The sequence below is a fragment of the Herpailurus yagouaroundi genome, unplaced genomic scaffold (genome assembly GCF_014898765.1).
Source record: "Herpailurus yagouaroundi ecotype Mexico unplaced genomic scaffold, PumYag 197, whole genome shotgun sequence".
Lineage (NCBI taxonomy): Eukaryota > Metazoa > Chordata > Mammalia > Carnivora > Felidae > Herpailurus > Herpailurus yagouaroundi.
Genome location: NW_024412428.1, coordinates 31,629,220 through 31,647,813, shown reverse-complemented (window position 1 = coordinate 31,647,813; position 18,594 = coordinate 31,629,220). Strand labels below are relative to the sequence as shown.

The 18,594-nt window shown below is 35.4% G+C and overlaps 1 long non-coding RNA gene across 1 annotated transcript; it reads right to left on the bottom strand.

The window, feature by feature from the left end:
- Positions 1-5,410: 5,410 nt before the first annotated feature.
- LOC121012693 (uncharacterized) lies at positions 5,411-17,566 on the bottom strand. The gene is made up of 3 exons (XR_005782234.1): positions 17,333-17,566; positions 12,808-12,810; positions 5,411-5,422 (listed from the first exon to the last, which is right to left on the bottom strand). It is a non-coding gene; the product is annotated as an uncharacterized LOC121012693 (long non-coding RNA).
- Positions 17,567-18,594: the final 1,028 nt, after the last annotated feature.

The window sequence follows — 18,594 nt, the reverse complement described above, 5'->3', positions numbered from 1 at the left end:
GTGAGTTATTTAGGGCTTGCATAATGGTTACTGACACAATGGAAGCAAACCAGGGAGATGCTCTCTTTTACATGTTTCTATAAGCAGAAATGTCTGTTTTCAAACTCTTATATTGGCAAATTAACACAACCATTGAGAAGTACTAATATGATGTTTGAACTTCTCTGTCATTTTGCTTTTATCACTGTTCCTAAAATCTGAAACAGATGAAGATTGGTTGTAGGTTCACTCTGTAAGAGACATACACAGTGAATCATTCAGTTTTTTTCTCTACACTAACCAAGGTGCAAAAAAGTAATCAACGAATATACCATGCAAAGATTTGAGAAAGCAATGGGAGAAAGCCTAATTTTACCAGAATTTCTATACTCAGTCAAAATATCATTGAAGTGTGAGGGAAAAAATTCAAGGAGTTTTCAAACACATACAAGTTCAGAAGATACACATCTAACACATACTTTCTTATAAATCTAATTGAGTTTAAATAATTTTTTATCTTCATTGTTAAAAGAAGACAAGAAACTAAGAAAAAGGAAGACAAGGTGTACAAATTAAGGGAATAACCTAAAAGAACACTAAAAAGCAATTCTAGAATGGCAGATGAGTAGCTACCTTAGTAAGTAACCAGTCATACTGGACCAAAATACTTGGAACTTCAGAAAAGTGGTTGCCATCAAAAATAGGAACTAATTGAAAAAAAATTATATATATATATATATATATATATATATATATATAAAACTATTGGTGGAAACAATTATTCAACCAATTTTCCTTTACATGGATTAGATGTCATGCTTTGAGACCTTATAAGCTGGGGCATAAAATCCTTCAGCTTTCACAAAAGCTACTCCATGATTTTATACCATTAATATAATGTATTTAGAGTAGAATCTCCTTTATTCACTTAATTTATTTGGCTATCTGTGGAAGTAGTATCAGGAGTGGAGGATGAGGGATGAGATTTGTTACATCTTGGATTTCACAAAATGAGTAGAGAAGTTTGAAGGAATGGACAATGGCTCTAGCTACAGTATTTCAAACAATCTACAGGTTTTTGTTTTTATAACTCACTCTGGGACTCTTCAATTCACCTTGCTTTTTCTAACCCTTTGTCTCCATGAGTTTCTAGAACTAAAATCAGTTCCCTGCTGGGAAAAAAAAATGCATTGTGAAATTACCAGAAGGAGAAGATAGAGACAAAGGGAAAAGATTACTTGAAGTAACAATGGCTGAAAAAGTCCTAAATCTGATGAAATACGATAGTTTACAAATCAATGAAAGTCAATTAACTCCAAATAGGATAAACATAGAGATCTATACTGGGACACATTATTATCAAGCTGTTGAAACCCAAAGACAGAGAATCTTGAAAGCCACAGGAGAGAAGCAATTCATCACATAAAAGAGATCCCCATAAATTTATTAACCAATGTCTCATCAGAAAACTGGAAGGCAGAAAGCAGTGGATGACATATTTCAATGACTAAAAGAAAAAAAACTAAAACAAAACTGTCAATTTAGAATTCTATATTCAGCAAAACTGTCTTTTCAACCCCTCTTTTATATTGTTGTATCAACCTTTTAAAGTCTTCATTTTTCAATGCCTGGAACTACATTTCATGTATTTTTTTCCACCTGAGCACTGAACACACTGAACTGTATCCCATTAGAAAATGACATTGTGTGTGAAGTGTATGATTTACATTAAACAAGGGAGGGAGTTGCTATACATATTAAAATATTTAAAGTTTTATAGTGATCACCAAATACTGATGAATGTGCGACCTTTGTCAGAACTGCAAATCTATGGTAAAAAAGGTCAAGGACCGAGGACAATAACTCTTAGTCATTCATTTTCAGTTCATGCAACACCTCTCATACAAAATACAGCCCATCATAAACAACACACAAATATACTAAAGAACACTAATTTTCCTACGAGATCCTGAAGACACCCTGATCCCCTGGGGTTGTAGAAATTTGTTTTGTGTGCTGTGAGTTGTTGATGTAATTTTGTCATTGTTAATAACTTGTATGTAAACACTATTATTTGTAGAGTTGAATTAATTTATTTTCAAACATCATCCTTTGTTTTTCTTGGAAGAATTCAAAGCACACCAAAGAGTTATATTATACATTTTGATGAAAGATTGTCATTTAAAATTTTTTTTTTCAACGTTTATTTATTTTTGGGACAGAAAGAGACAGAGCATGAACGGGGGAGGGGCAGAGAGAGAGGGAGACACAGAATCGGAAACAGGCTCCAGGCTCTGAGCCATCAGCCCAGAGCCCGACGCGGGGCTCGAACTCACGGACCGCGAGATCGTGACCTGGCTGAAGTCGGACGCTCAACCGACTGCGCCACCCAGGCGCCCCGAAAGATTGTCATTTATAATCCACAGTTTATTTTTTTAAAAAAGAAAGAAAGTGGGAGAATATATTTTTAAGCTTACTTGAATATATAACATAATGTGAAAACCAGGACTCTTCCTGCATGTCTTTTATGCATTGTGTTGACAAGATTATATATATAAGTTATAAATATATTATATTACTAATACAGTTCATAGTGCTGTCACTTTGAAAGCCTTTCAATGTTGTCTTCAGGCTGTTAGTGAATATGGAACATTCAGACCTTCCTTTATAACGAAAGCCCGTAAAACTTGAATATAAAATATAAAAATAAATAAAATGAGGGAGAAATTAAGACACTCCTGGTAAACAAAAGCAAAAGGAGTTGAATACTGCTACACCACCCTAAAAAAAAATGCTAATGAAAGCACAGCTATGTGGTCAACTAATATTCAACTAAGCAGAAAAGAATACTCAAAGGAAAAAAAGATAGTCTCTTCAACAAATGGTGCTGGGAAAACCGGACAGGGACATACAGAAGACTGAAACTGAACCACTTTGTTACACCATACACAAAATAAATTCAAAATGGATGAAAGACCTAAATGTGAGATAAGAAACCATCAAAATCCTAGAGAAGAACACAGGCAGCAACTTTTTTTACCTTGGCTAGCAAATTCTTACTAGATACATCTCCGGAGGCAAGAGAAACAAAAACAAACATGAACTATTGAGACTTCGTCAAGATAAAATGCTTCCACACAGCCAAGAAAACAACAAAGCTGAAAGGCAGCCTATGGAATGGGAGAAGATATTTACAAATGACATATCTGATAGAGGGATAGTATAAAAAAATTGTAAAGAATTTATCAAACTCAACCCCCCAAAGGCAAATAATACAGTTAAATGGGCAGAAGACATGAATAGACATTTTCCCAAAAAGACATCCAGATGGCTAACAGACACATGAAAAGATGCTCAACATCACTCATCATCAGGGAAATACAAATCAAAAGCATGATGAGATACCACCTCAACCTGTCAGAATGGCTAAAATTAACAACACGGGAAACAACAGATGTTGGTGAGGATGTGGAAAAAGGGGAAACTTCTTACACTATTGTTGGGAATGCACACTGGTGCAGCCATTCTGGAAAACAGTATGGAGTTTCCTCAAAAAGTTAAAAATAGAACTATGCTGTGACCCAGCAATTGAACTAGTAGACATTTACCCAAAGGACACAAAATACTAATTCAAAGGGGCACATGCACCCTGATGTTTATAGCAGCATTATTAATAATAGCCAAACTATGGAAAGAGCCCAAATGTCTATCAACTGATAAACAGATAAAGAAGATGAGGTGTATGTATATATATGTATGTATATACACAAGGATATACATATATACACAAGGAGCTGATCCTTGTGTATATATATATACATATATATATACATACTTATACCCACAATGGGATATTACTCAGCCATCATAAATAATGAAATCTTGCCTTCTGCAATGTCATGGATGGAGCTAGAGTGTATTATGCTAAAAGATGTAAGTCAGTCAGAGAAAGACAAATATCATACGATTTCACTCATATGTGGAACTTAAGGGAAAAAAAGCAGATGAACATATGGGAAGGAAAAAATAAGAGAGAAAAGCACACCATAAACTCTACCTATAAAGAACAAACTGAGAGTTCCTGGAGGCAGAACAGGCTAAAGAGGTGACGGGTATTAAGAAGGCACTTTTTGGGATGAGCACTGGGTGTTACACGTAAGTGATGAATCAGGAAATTCTACTCCTGAAGCCAATATTACATTATTTGGTAACTAACTAGAATTTAAACAAAAATTTGAATTAAAAAAAAGAATACTAAACAAAGTCCTTCAGATACAAATGAAAGAACACTAGATAGTAACTTACATCATATGATAATGATAAAAATCTCCAGTAAAGGTAAATACACGGGAAAATTATGAAGCCAGTATTATAATCTTGGTTTGTAACTCCATTTTTTATTATCTACAGAATTTTTTTTAAACATTTATTTATTTTTGAGACAGAGAGAGACAGAGCATGAACGGGGGGAGGGCCAGAGAGAGAGGGAGACACAGAATCTGAAGCAGGCTCCAGGCTCTGAGCTGTCAGCCCAGAGCCCGACGCAGGGCTCGAACTCACGGACCGTGAGATCGTGACCTGAGCGAAGTCGGACGCTCAACTGACTGAGCCACCCAGGCGCCCATCTACAGAATTTTTAAATGAAAAATTTTAATAAAAAATAAGCCCTACAGCATGATTTCTAGACACTTAATAGCCTTCTTCCTCAAATCATTCAGCAAACTTTAGCTACTACCAATAGTTATCAAAGAAATCATATGGTAAGTGATTGCAGTCTCCATACTACCTGTATAGGAAGTATATCTATACTATCTGTAAAGGAGAGCTGACCAAGCCAGCGATGGTGTCATATTACCATCACACCAACAACCCCCTAACTGAAAACAGTGCATCGACCACTGAGTGAAACCAAATGTGATTTACATCCCTTCACGATCCTTCCCTATTCCCTTCCATCACATCTAATGACACCTGCATATGTTCCCATATATATTTTCACCTGTTACCGGGATTAATCATGATTTCCAGAAAATGCATGGTGAAAACTCCTAGTATCCTGCCCAAAGTCAGCTCTTCTATTTTTTCCTCAGGAAACAACTCTCATTGTATTCAGGTAACATTGTGAACAGCTTTAAAAGGTTTTTCCCAATGTACACTACAGGTTGACATGGCCGTTCAAAGTTTGCTAATATGTTGAAAACAGGATGTATTGTGTGAGAATCTTGAATAAGATTCCTCCATAGAAAAGTGGCAAAAGGACATCTGTATATTTCTTTATTTCCCCACACTTCTTGCTTTCCTACTTAGAATCTAGAAGGATAATTAGGCAAATTTGAAAGTGGAAACCTGGACTAAGGATGCTGGAGCAAAATTAGAATAGGATGTATGTCCCCGATAAACAAGGAGCTGTTATACCAGATCCAGAATGCCTATCTCTGGACCTCTTTTACCAAAGAGAGAAGTCAATTAGTATAGATTAAGTTCCTATTTTTTCTGATTGTTATTAATAGAAGGTAAATGCAATTCCTATCAGATACACAGACTGATTTTTTATTAGACAATCAACTTTAATTTCAGAATATTAATTCTTTTGTTTCTATTTTAGAAACTACTTTCTCCCTCTCTAAAATGGCTTAAGCTATTGTCTCCACCTCTAAAATGAATTTTCTCTTATTATTCACCTGGAAACATATTTATGAAATCATGTTGAGCCATTTTGGAATATTATATAAAATATAAAGCCTACCCAGATGTCTATGATTCACTCAAAGCCACATTTACAATTACCTCCTCTGCTTTGCTCTCATCAATTTTATCACTTGTTGCTATACGTTGATTTGCTTTTGTATGTGAGAATTGTGTGAGAATTTAGGATATGTAAATCATGTTATCTATTTTGTATATCTAAATACATAATAAATATCAATTTATATCATCCACACATGCACAAGATATTCAGGCTCAATATTAAATTCCGATTATTAAATGTCAAAAAGTCATCTAGAGAAGTACTCTTAGAGTGTCACAGATGCTTTATATATATATCATCACTGTCCCTAAAAGAACCAAGATTTTGGTGAGAATCTTGAAATAATAACTAATCATAGCTTATTCACTTCCAATCATTCCTAAATTTGAACCAAACATATTTAAAATGTTAATTAGCTACCTAGACAGTTCATCTGGTTAACCACCTCAATTTAAAAATGACATTTAATCAAGGGAATATGTGAAAGAAAAATAACATTTGAGTATATCTTTCCAGCGTTTTTCTATCTTACATAATACAGTACTCAGGGAACTTCATACATGAATTAATTCACCCATAGTTTTCCAAGATTTAGTTGATAAACATTTCTACTGAAACTTATCCAAAGATCTTACCAGTCCAAACCAAAGTTAACATTTTACTCCTCTAAACTAGCTCAGATCCTATTTTCTTAGTTTTTGTGTATTACTGTTTTCAAACTCCCAGTCCATAACATGATTAAATATCCTTTGTGACCTAAATCAACTTTGTCCATCATGTCTCTCTAGCTAACTTCCATACCTATCCCTCAGTGTCAATCTCCACTCTTACCATGCTGGTGAATGGCCTTAATTATTGCACTATGAGAATTTAATATTACTGGCTTTCTGCCATATTACCTGACATAAAATTTACAACGTCTCTCTATTGCATAGAGATAAAAGTCCTCTAGTTTAAAAGGTTTCCATAATTTCTTCCAGGCAATTTGTCACCAGCTGCTAAGAAACACCCTTTGTTACAATCCGGAAAATCTCTGAAACTTTCACTGACTTATTTTATCCTACAATGTGTACGTTGCTGTATATTGTAGCTTATAGCATGTAGTTTATAGCATGGTATAGTTTATACCATCTCCTGGGTCTGTTTATCTCTCCAGGGAAGATATCAAATCTCTGTGCATTCTTGAGTTCTTCCCATTCCCGACCCGTGTGTGTGTGTGTGTGTGTGTGTGTGTGTGTGTGTGTGTGTTTACTACCACCAGTTATTTTTCCTTATCAGCACTTCCTGCTTCTAATCAGTTACCTCATTGTACACATATGACATGTGAGTGGTTTTATGACTCTTTAATGGAATTTAATCTGTGGATTTTGTGGACTTCTCATTTAGAGACTTGTCTCTCGATGCCGGTTTGGTTGTTGTGCTGTGCCATTTGAGTGACTGTTAGGTGTCTGAATGCTTGTTTAGAAGCGAATGGTGGAGTGAATTCAAGATGAAAAATTATATTACTTAACAATAGGAATGAGAGTGATATTAAATTTGTGGACATATATTTAGTGGTACAGTATTCCCAAGGACCCTTAATATTATCTAATGAGACCTTCACAGTAATGTTTGAAAATAGGTATCATAATTCTACATTTACAAAAGAGGAAATTAAAATTGAGAGGTTATTGTTTGCCATAAGTCACCTACTCTGAAAATGGCAGTGCAGAAGTATATACTTAAATCTATCTGACCCGAACGTTTATTTTATTCCAACACAAAGCTTCAAGTTGTTATCAGCAGTGAGAAAAGGTTTGGGTTTGAAAATAAGAGGAATCGTTTGAAAGTCATGTTGAAGAAATTGTTTTCTCGTATCACTATGGTAGCACAGTAACTTGAAATCCTAGAGAAGAGGAACATGAGATAGTCTATATTTAATATAACAAATAGATGAAAAAGAAGTATTAGTGTCGTTTGTACTGGAATTTTCCAGGAGCTGAGGTTTTTTCAATCTCTCCTTCTCACTTTTGGAAGCAATAATAGCAGGACACAATAAGCAGTTGTGTGGACATGGCATCAGTTTATTTGAAAAACAGAAACTTCTCATTTGCTTCAAAAGTAATAACCCCACAAAATCCTTTAATTCTTGATGGACAGTTTAGAAATATGATGAAAATAGGACCACTGCATAATTAATTTGTCTTGTGGCTAATAAACACTGGTTGATTGCACTTACAAAGTCAATCACAAATTAACAAGATAACCCTTATGTAATTAACCCAGTACAAATACATGGATTAATCAGTCCTTCCCATCACTGACAGCCTTGTTTTGAAAAAAGAATCCCTCACATCTAAAATCAAACAACAACAAAGAAGAACATGAAGAGAAAGGTATTAGTTCTCCTGTTCTTCTAAGTCATTTAAAAATGACATATATGAGATAGTGTACATTTTTAATATTTTCTGTTATGTCTAGTATTTGTATTCTTCTGGGAAGGTTGGATCCTTACCAAAATATTAATGGAATTTTATGTAATAAAATATGAGAAAATTAGTCATTGGATTTGTAATATAAACCTCAATTATGCTTAAGGGCACTATGAGTCAATTACCTGTATGGCCACAGTCAGAATTGGAGTTAGTAAGTACAAGCTATCCACATGTCAGGGTATGAGAAATGAGCTGATTTGTGGAAACATCTGCTTATATGTTTTTAAATTTGTCTCCTTTTTTATGTGTATTTTACTTTATTTAAAGAGTAAAAAAAGAAACTGTAAACTGCTCTACTTAAATTACTCCTTTACAATTTCACTCTCTCCCCTAATTTCCAGCCTTTAGAAAAAAAAATGTACCTAGATCACGAAAATCATCACTGACATTTTTAGGACTTGAATTTAGAAGTTATATATGGCCAGTCATAAGTACTCAGCATCACTGATGATTCCCTCATGAAGAAAGATACTCTATATGTACAAAAATAGATGCCAATTCCCTTTGATGAGTTCAATATAATTCAAGATTTAAGGTAAATACGATGGGAAAGGACTAATAAACATGTAGAAATGTGTTCAAATTGATGACATTTACTACTGTTAATTTAGTGTTGATACATTTATAAAACTACTAATGTTAGAAAAAAACATTTATTTTCCATATTTTCTTTACAATTATTTAAACCTAATTGACTTACTTGGTACTGCAACTAAACTAATTTTAACTTCCCATAGTCAAACCACATTCACTGTGGGATGCCCAGGCTATTATAGAAAACAAAGGTATATAGTAACAACAACTTAAAGTTGGAAGGACACTGACAAATAATATAGTATCACCTTCCATTATGATCATGGTAATTTCCTAGAAAAGTTAATCTGGCCAGTGTCATAGACTATATGTATTATCCTAAACCAGCATCTTCTAATTCCTTTTACTTTTTCTATCCATAGCATCGTGCCACCTACCAAAGTTATTTGTTATTCTGCCATGATTAAGAGATCACAATTTTTAGTCTATGGTAACACTATAGTTAAGAAAGTATTTTAATTTGCAAAGTCTTAACTGGAAGCAATTATTCCATTTTCCGGCAACATTGTGTATCTAAAGGCAGAGTCAAGTCCTGAGGGTACTACCTCATTACAAAGCGTGCTAGAGTAAAAAAATATTCAGAACAAGAGAGAAAGAGAAAGCTGTAAATTCCAAAATATTTTAAATAATGTGTTATTTTTCTGAAGTGCGTTTTTTCATCAACAGAGCATGTCCAACAATCTCATTTTTTAGCTTGCTGTATATATTTTAGAATGTACTAAATGAAGACATTGATACCTAGTTGGAGACATTACAAATCACCATTATCTTCACACCTTGTTCATGTCATTAATTTCATTATACTAAGTGATAAGAATTTTTGCCTTTTGTAACAACAGTCAGTTGAGCTACATTTATAAATTCACCTCAGCTGTTACCTATAGAAAAAATATGTATACACTTTTTGAATCAATATGATAAGCATATGTGGTTAGAAAAAACTCAGTAGTCATCTAATTGAAAACAAGCACTTAGAGTTGATGGCTTCCTACTCAAATTAGAACATGCTTTCTCCTCCCTAATTTACATGTTTTACCTGCAAAATATATGCACAATCAGCTATTATAAAGCTATCTGATTTATTCTAAATCTACTTGTTTAATAGGAAGAATGGTAAGCTGAAATAATCAGAGATAACCACATAGCATGAAAACTCTTATTTGTTCTACATAGCCACTGTGGATGCAGAGGAATATGTCTCAAATAGACCTAATCCAAAATGAAACACTATTTACATCAAACAGAATTCATGAGTAGTATCACATTGCTCTAGCACTTCTAACAATCAAGGATTAGCCAAAGAATTATATCAGCAAATATTCTTCAAATAAAATATGCATACTTATCAGCAAAGCATGCAACAATTTTTTTTTTTTTTTTTTTTTTTGAGCATTAGACCAGTGTGAAAAAGAGAGTAAACTAGCTTTGGAGTCATTAACTTAAATACTACTGTTGACAGGAATGACTTAAATTTTTAGGATGATGGTTACTATCATCATAGAGGTTAAGAAATGCTAATTTTTATATAATCAAAATTTTACTTATCAGTACTCTTGTCACATTTTTGCACGCATACATTGTTTTGAAGTTGATCTAAAAGCTATACGTAGTCACACTGTCATTTATCTGTAGCAAATACACAAATCTGATTATTGTGTTAATCTTAAAATACACCAAAACATTACTATAGCTATTAGGTGAAATACATAGAGCAAATTTTCTGAGATATACTGATAATAAGCCTGCCTTATGATCTATAATATTATTTAAGGATAAAATTCTTCAGTATTTTAAAATACTGTGGTTTCTGAGGTTTATTCTCCAGAACATTTTGAATAACATTTATCTACAATCCAAACTTATAAGAAAATAAAATAGATGTAAGAAAAGTTAATCTTCAGAAGAATCATCATTTCAGTCATACTTATTGAATTATATGTGATCAAAACAAATTGATTTGCACTTAATTGAAAAATAACCACAAAACTGAATAGAGTTTTGCATTAAATTCATGGAAGTCCAAACTATGAGTTGGGGAGAAAGGTCTTACATAGAGTATTCTATTTGAAATAAGAAACTACATTTTGATATCTAATCCTGACACACTTCCAAATTCTCCTATGTACTACCTTCCTTTCTGTAAATATGTATTAAAAATCAGCAACAATAAATCTTCATTGAGTTAAAATTTATCATACCTACAAAAAAGCTTTAGATCAGATACCATGATTCTTCTTAAATCAAGCAGACTTTGATTTCTTGGGATATATTTATAGCATCCAAAAGCCATCAAAATTCTAGAAACTTTCAAAAGAAGTAATTTCATGTTATAATTTTTGTGATTATTGTCACTTTATTTCTGTTTTATTTAATAAGAAAACATCTCAGCATTTAATAGTGAGCATGTAAGATCCTGAGAATATGAACTCAATGTACAAAATCAGGAAAATATAATTTATCATGTTTAGAGTAATGCAATAATTTCAGTATGACTAGGAGATACTATGTTTGTGTTTGAAGGTATGTATACTGTGCTGGAATTGGAAATTTGAGGTAATAGACTTAGAGAGATAGGCTAGAGACAGATTATGACAGACATTGCTATCCCAAGGAGTTTGGACTTTGTTTCCAAAACCTCAAGGAAATAGAGAATGGTTCTAAGCACCAAATCAATATATTAATGTAACTTTCTTTAATTCTTGAAATATATGTTCCCTTTAAAAATTAAAAAAAATACGTTCACTTTTAACACAACTTAAAGGAAGGCAAAACCAAACAGAATAAAGTCTACCTTGATTATTTATTTGGCTTGGTTTTGTTAGAAAAGGAAATAAAATAGGGGCGCTGGGTGGCTCAGTTGACTGAGCATGGGACTCTTGATTTCGGCTCAGGTCATAATCCCAAGGTCATGAGCTGGAGTCCCAGTAGGCTCCACACTGAGTGTGGAGCCTGCTTAGGATTGTCTCTTTCTCCCTCAGCCTCTCTCCCTGGTCTGTATGCTACCTCTCTCTTTCTAAAATAGTTTTTTTAAAAAATTTAGAGAAAAGGAAATAAAATAAATTAAAATGATGTAAATGAATCTTTTGATATCTGCCCCTGATTAACATGTATTTGATACCAAAGGAGCTAAATGTTACTCAGATTCCAGTTTATTTCAGGTTACCCAACTACTTGTACTAGTTTACAGTTCCCTTCGAAAGAGAAGCAAATTTTTATTAAAAACTTCAAAGACAATTACATAATCATAATAATAATTAAAATTATAATATTAATAATAATAACACTGATTAGTTGATTAAACTAAGCCAGGCACAGTGCTATGATATCTTGCATATCAATTTTCACCCATTTAGTTATTACAACTATCCTAAGAAGCAGCTCTCTGGGGATTAGTCTCCCTCTACATCACCAATTATAGTGGCTGAAATAAAAATTGTTAACTTTTTCTGAAGATTAACACATTTGTGCACAATTGAACATTCTGTAGAACATAATTGCTGCATAAATGTATTAGTTGATCCTTTTTCACTCCCACTCAGTTCCTGGTCCATTCTATTTTTATGGTGTATGTTGCTTGAAAATCCAGCAGCCTAAGGGAGCCAATTAAGAGTATTTATTTCACCGCGAGTTGGGTAAAAAAAAAGAGCAGAAAGATAAGATGAATTCTCCCCTCTTCCAGGGACAATAATAAATTATGTATTCTTGTCCCCCTGGATCAAGACATTGCTAGTACCTGGAGCCCTCTGATGTCTTACTCTAATTCTCACTTAATTTAGAGTTTGTGATGGTATAATAATTCAATATTTAATTATATTTTAAATTCTTATAAAATATCCTTTAATATCCTATATTAAATATCCTTTAATATAATCATTCACTCCATATACTTTTCCACAGTGGCCAATTCTTTAAGTATGAATGCTGAGGGATAGGGGAGTGAGGGAAAGCAATGCTCTATTGAAACTTTATGTTGGAACCTTGCATGTGCAAGCAGAAAATTGAATTTGAAACCATCTAAACAGTTCTATCATTACCAATGTCATCCATTTTCCTAACTTTAGCATCATTCTATGCTATCTTCATATGTGGTTTTATCTTTATTGCTATTTTCTACTTAGCTCTAGCTCATACTTATCTCAATGCCAGACCTGACTGTCCCAACACCTACATTGACTCTCCTCTTAGGCACCTGAAACACCATTTTTAGGGGGAAAATTAATTACCTACTCTTGATATTTTCTTATATATGCAAAGAAATCCAAGAATGAAAAAACTCATGACCTTGTTCCACATTTTATTCCATAACAAAGAAAGTGAAACAATTTATATGATTGGAAAACCAGGGAAGAATAAACTAGTGAATATAAGCCAGATGCAGCTTTCTCGCATTGAAAACAAAGAATCATCAGAGAGCATGGCTTCCACCCTGCGCCATGCCTAGTCTTCCATTGTGTTCTTCCATTGTGTCTTTGCCACACAATGATATAGAGGGTAAAATTCAAATTCATATGTAGCAATAGAATAGGAATATTTTATTTTATTTTATTTTTATTTTTAATTTCCTTTGAGATTCAAGTAACATAGAGAAGTAAAACAAATCTTGTGTACAAAGAGTAAACTCATTTTTAAATCCTGCAGACCTTAGCAATCAACATGATTTAACCGACATTACAAGATGACTCATTTGGCCTTCAAAAAGTTAATGCTTTAGGCTGTCATATAGCCCTGAATTGATTAAATGAGGATAAACTAAGATAAATTAAAAGTTCACCCTTAGCCTTGATATTAAATCCTTCTCAACGTGACTGATCTATTCATCTCCCATTCTGCAAAATACATTCTCAAAAGTAGAGAGTATGTATTCAAAGTTAGTTCTCACAATAAAGGGTCAGAGTTCTATTCTAAAGATTTTAAAACAACAAGGATATAAAAGTATTTCAAGGGCATAACATTCCCCACAGGAGATCTAATTAGTTGCTTGTGGTCATCCTGGGCATTCTACTGAATACATCTGTCCTCCTAGATGTCCAATATCCCTCCATCTGCTTTGTCAGCTATATTCTTAAGGGCACACCATGAAATACTGAAATCCACAAATTAAAAGTATGGGTCTTAAATAAAAAATTCAGAGAACAGAATGAAACAGGAAGTAATGATGACAAAGAGCTCTAATCAATGAGGTATTAAAAAGAACACAAGTTGACTGTCAAAAGCATAGAACTGCTTGCGTCTAGCAAGTTACAAACAAACAAACAAAAAAATGTGTTCACCATAGAAGTTCTGATAAAGCACCAGAGAGTGGGAAGAGTGGCTGGGCTGTAATGTTTTGTTCTTTAAAATCAACAAACTATGTAATGGGATGGTTTATATGTCACTGGATTTGATGACTAGAGGTCTAGTCTTATTATTTTAATTCCACTAGGAGTCAAGTTCTGATCCAATGTTATATTCGGTTAGCAATACAAAAGAGAAAAATATTGTGCCAAATTCTGGTACAGTGTATGAATTCCTTTTCCTCATACAGTTCATCCTGCCAACAAAACACTCAGTCCAAATCAATAAGTAAATAACTCGAGGAAAATATAGTTGGGAATGAATTGAAACAGAGTTAAAGTGTAGAGGACAAAAATAAATCCTTTCAAAATGCTGAGAGCTTTCTGCCTTACTTCAATCATGGAATGCACCTGCATATAACTCACTTAAAATTGTGGCATTTGTGAATTATAGATCTTTCACATATGTGAAATACTGGTAAAAAATGCACATACTTTATCTTATTTCATTCTCTTTTTAAGAGTTCTTTAAAAAAATAAATTGGAAGTGTCTGGATTTTCTGTTCTTTTTTTTTTTAATCAATCAGCAATCGACATTACACAATATCTATACTTTAAGGAATAGAGCTGAGAATGCATGATTTGCTAGGTGTTTTTGTGGGACTTCTTGAAAGATAATGAAACTTCTTGAAAGGATCATATGAAACTCACTTGAAAGTCTTATCTATCTTATAGCCAAGTAGAAAGTTGATGCATTCATCTGATTGATGAAGAGCCCACATGTTTTAGGGAGAACAGAGTAGGGGAGAGAAGAAATAATATTTTAACAAATACGGATATCAGTTTTCCTTAATCAAAAACTGGCTTTAGTAGTAGATATTATAAGTCAATTGAGAAAGGTTAGAATAAATGGTAGAAACCTACAAAGAAAATAAATGGATTGAAGTGTGTACTATAAAACTATAAAGATATACTCGAGTACAGAATTAAGTTACTGGAAAATTTTTTTTTTCCAACGTTTTATTTATTTTTGGGACAGAGAGAGACAGAGCATGAACGGGGGAGGGGCAGAGAGAGAGGGAGACACAGAATCGGAAACAGGCTCCAGGCTCTGAGCCATCAGCCCAGAGACTGACGTGGGGCTCGAACTCACGGACCGCGAGATCGTGACCTGGCTGAAGTCGGACGCTTAACCGACTGCGCCACCCAGGCGCCCCTGGAAATTTTGAACTATATATCATATAAGTATGATGGTAAAATTATATTCTAGTTCACTAGCCAGATTACCGAAACGAAGATGCCAAATTAGGCCAAGTTGTAACAGATTGATGGAAGTCCTCAACCTAACAAATTTTTCATTAACACATGACTGCTTCCAATAAACTAAAACCAAACTGGTTAATAATATTAACTAGGAGAAAATAATTCTTAAAACAACTAAAAAATAAAACAACATAAGAAGGATTCTTCCCCTTCGAGTTACTATATGGGTGGCCTCCCCCATGCTTAGGAAAACTCCCAGGAGATCTACACCAAATTGGAGATATGGAAATAAGGGGAACAGCTTCAGGCCTTGGGGGCAGTCCTAAATAAGTTACAAAGATACACCACAGAGAGGGCCCCGATTTCTTTAGGGACCCCCATTCATCCGTTTTTGCCAGGAGATTCCATATGGGTCAAAGATTAGAAGAGGAAACCTCTTAAACCACTGTGGTCTGGGCCCTATACTGTTATTCTAACAACTCCTACAATCCTTAAAGTTTCAGGTATCACCCCATGGGTCCTTCATTCCAGAGTTAAGAAGGCCAACTCAGAGGAACCCTCAACCTGGCGAAGTGATCCAGAGCCAGTCAACCCACTTAAACTGACCCTCAAAAAAGACATTGGCCCCTGAGATCTCCAGCCCTGCTCCAGCCACACCCCAGAAGTTGGCTGGCCTGAGCAAGGCAGAAGCTTGTGGAATCAACTTGCGGACCGAGCCCAGTGGTTCAGATGCAACTCTGCCAGTCCCTGCCCCTTACTTGCTTCTTGCTGTTGGGCTAATAGAGACTGCACCCACAAATTGGACATGGGACAAAAGATTCATGCTGGGTCTCACACACCTCCTCTGGATGGGAGGACTATTAAGTATTGCCTGTATGTTATGTTAACCTCTCTCACCCTCACAACTGCCACATACCCACCTTGCCCCCAGGATTGTTATAAGACAATAAGGACAGTATCCCATGGTATCAGGAATGCAAGGGTGTTCAGCTCCCTCACCTCACTCCACAAAGATTCTTAAAGGGAAAGACACTCACCCTCTGCTAATAGCCAGATGACCAACCACATAAGTTTTGGACTGTAGAAATAACTCAAAATAGCAGGAGCCCATGTAACAAACAAAGCCTCCAGAAAAGAAAGTGAGTCTAGTGTACATAACTTCCCCAACAAGGGACATCAGACGGAGGGGTGCAAGACAAGGCCCTTCAAAAAGTCAGAAAGGATACCCAGACCAGGCTAATATAAGCCATAAAGGCAACCACTCCCCTGGCATCCTAACAGGGTTTGAACCTTTCAGCCATTAATCAAATGCTCACCATTTCCCTGCTCCAAGGCTGGGGCAACACCACCCTACAAGTCCTCCACAAAGTGGATAACCACACCCAAACCTGTTGGATGTGCTTGCGTCTCAGCCCGAGGGTTTACTTAGCCACTCCCATCTCCTTGGCCTGAGAAGCTCCTGAAAACATCACAACCAACACCACTGTCTTGATTGGACCCTTGGCCACTGGGGTCCATCTCACCAATGCCGACAATCTAACTTGTATGGTCCCTGATGGTATGGACAGCACCTCCCTATGTGAGAGAAATAAAACCTTGAAAAGGAATACAAACCTATGTTCAACCCCTGGGGTATTCTCTCTGTGCTCCAATTCGGTCTACCGATGCTTGGATGCCAAATGGACTCAGATGTGCTATTCCATCGTCCTAATTCTGGAAATATCTGTATACACTGAGGATCAGTTCCTAACAGCCTTTAGCCCCAAGTCCCGGGCTAAATGGGCAGTCCTGCTACCCGTCCTGATAGGAGCAGGAATTGCAATGGGAATAGGAACTGGAATAGGAGGCATAGGTTCATCCGTAGGGCTATACCACAAACTATCTTGAGAACTAAATGAAGAAATGGAATGGGTGGTGGGCTCCCTGGTAACCTTACAAAGCCAGATAAACTCCCTGGCAGCAGTGTCCCTCCAAAATAAGAAAGCCCTTGACCTCGTCACTTCAAAAAGGGGGGACTTGTATCTTTCTGGAGGAGGAATGTTGCTATTTTGTAAACCAGTCAGGAATAGTCATGACTAACGTTAAGGAACTCAAGGAAAGAATTCAACATAGACAACAAGAAAATATCAGTCAACGGAGAGGATGGGATCTCACAGACTGGGCATCCTGGCTGCCTTCCCTGGCAGGGCCCCTCCTTTCCATAGTTTTACTTGTGACCATCGGCCCCCGTATACTAAATACCCTAGTACGTTTTATTGAAAACACTGTTGCTTGACAAACTGTAGCATGTATCTTAGCCTTCCAAGGGTATGAACCCCTAGAGCTAAAAAGTAATGCCTAATAAGAGATTTTTTAAAAAGGCATCAAAGTGGGGTATGTTGGGAAAATGAATAAAGTTTTACACCATAAGATGGTCAACGGGACTAAAACAAGCTCCAGTTCCTAGCTTAGAGACTACTCTTCCGGGTTCTTCCTGCCCTGTTTGCCACATGCATGAAAGCCGCCAGGAATGTGGAAGATGACACTGTAAATTACCCTTCCCACTTGCATTTGGAGCTCAGATCTTTGGAGAAACGGTCTTCTCTGAGCCTGCTGATGTTAAATAAATCTCCAATCCACCAAGATGTCCAAGGACTGCTTAGTTTTCTGTCAGCATTCCAGTCTGGTTCTGTAACAATAGTTCCTGAGATCCAGTCCCGAGTGGGGCTCTATGTTGTCAGTACTCAGCCTCGTTGGGATTCTCTCTCTCTCTCCCTCTCTCTCTCTCTCTCTGCCTTTTCCCTGTGCTGTATCTCTCACTTCTCTCAAAATAAATAAACATTAAAAAAATCACATATTCCTAAAAAAGAAATAGGTATTTAGTTAGAATGATATCTGATCTTCTAGTCATTTCTGATAAGTATCATTTATTTCAGGTTTTATGCTGTGGAAGTCATAGAAAAAATGAGCTACAGGAGGAGAATGGAATAGCATTGTATAAGAGGTTTTTTTTCTCAAAGGTTACTAGAATAAAGTGGGGATTGCTGTGATAAAGGCATGTAGAGAACTGGAACCCAGGGAGTAAAGTGAGTCTAGAAATGATGAGAACAGTATTCAAATCTAAGTTAAAAAAAATAACAACCAACTCAGAGCAACTTGGTTTTTGTTATATCTGCTCAAGGGCCCTATGTGTGGAAGGATTCCCACATTCATTATTTATCTCAAGTGTTATCTCTATAGTAAAAGACTGTACACCAATATGTTCCATACATTGTGACATTGT